At 36.6% G+C, this 1,462-nt stretch overlaps 1 long non-coding RNA gene across 1 annotated transcript; it reads right to left on the reverse strand.

The window, feature by feature from the left end:
- Positions 1–255: 255 nt before the first annotated feature.
- On the reverse strand, positions 256–1,462 carry LOC141484564 (uncharacterized). The gene is made up of 2 exons (XR_012466689.1): positions 1,268–1,462; positions 256–1,189 (listed from the first exon to the last, which is right to left on the reverse strand). It is a non-coding gene; the product is annotated as an uncharacterized lncRNA (long non-coding RNA).

Below are 1,462 nucleotides of genomic sequence, written 5' to 3' on the forward strand. Positions count from 1 at the left end.
TTGGTGAGGAAACTTTTTTGCAGTCTGAGTCGAACTGCAGTTCATCGAGCAATACATGAAGTATCAATTCGAATAGTTGAAGTGATGGGTGCAGAATGTATAGTATTCCCTCAGAATATTCGGGAAAGGAATGTATTGAAAATGGCTCTCATGGAGAAATGGAGAGGACAATTTGCTGTAGAAGGAATGAGGGTTAGAGATAGAATTGTCTAGCAGTATTACCTGTTGTAATTTGTAGGAAATCGAACTGTAAACTCTACTGAACCAGGTTTTAATCATGAATATACAAACGATACATTTTATATGTATTAACAATGACATTAAAACTCATTCAATCAACAACGATTTCCAAGGAATCATAAAAACAAGATCAATCGAAATGAAGTGAACATGGATTACTTCAACACTCCCACTCTTTGTTCACTTCGAAGACGTTACCCACAGACCTTGTCGATTTGTTGAAAATTTTTCTCGTGGTAAGGGTTTGGTTAAAATATCTGCCAACTGGTTTTCTGATTGGGTGTAAACAACAGTGATATTTTTTTCGTTTGTGATGATCATTATAGCTCATCAAGTTTATAGCACTTCTATTATCAACAAAAAGTTCCGTTGGATTTGAAACGTCAACATCAATTTCTTTAAGCAACCTTCTCAACCATATTATTTCTCGTGCGGCATCCCAAGCTGCAATATATTCAGATTCTGTCGTGGATGTTGCAACACTTTTGTCGTTGAGATGTCCATGTAACTGGACAACCTGATAATAAAGTAACATAGCCAGTTGTTGAATATCTAGTATCAATGTCTCCTGCAAAATCTGCATCTGAATACGCTTTTAAATATTCGTTGCTCCCACCATTGTATAGAATTCCATAACTTTTAGTACCCTTTAGGTATCTGAAAATACGTTTGACTGCTTTCCAGTGCTGCTTTCCTGGATTTTCCAAATATCTGCTAACTCTGCTCACTGAGAATGATATATCTGGACGAGTGACAACCGCTAAAAACATGCTTCTCTGTACGGAATATTTTTCATATATTATTTTTCTTCCTCGTTTTGGGGGCTTTGAGCTGCATTCAGAATAACATTCATTGTGGAAGTCCATTTTGTGTCTCTTATGTGGTGGTTCCACATCATCTCTCTGGGGCATAGTCTTTGATGTTGACGGTTGGTTTATGTTCTTCAAACCTGCCCAAAAGGGGAAGAATATTAGTGTAGGATATATGCTTTTATGCCTATGTAGATGAATTCATTCTCTCAACCTACTGTAAGCTGGCGATATGGCTATATCTAAGGTAAAGTATAACTTCAAAACAGCGACGTCTCAAGTATCGAAGAGACATCCTCCTTTTTTCCTTGGGGAGCCTGGGTTCATTAAAGTCCCCTTAGAATTGAAACATTTGTGCTATAGGTGTAATATAATTTATATCTTATGAACATTTTGGTATTGTTTACAATTAG

Source organism: Leptinotarsa decemlineata, unplaced genomic scaffold, assembly GCF_025532065.1.
Source record: "Leptinotarsa decemlineata unplaced genomic scaffold, Ldec_3_MD MMD2_tig00006892_RagTag, whole genome shotgun sequence".
Classification (NCBI taxonomy): domain Eukaryota; kingdom Metazoa; phylum Arthropoda; class Insecta; order Coleoptera; family Chrysomelidae; genus Leptinotarsa; species Leptinotarsa decemlineata.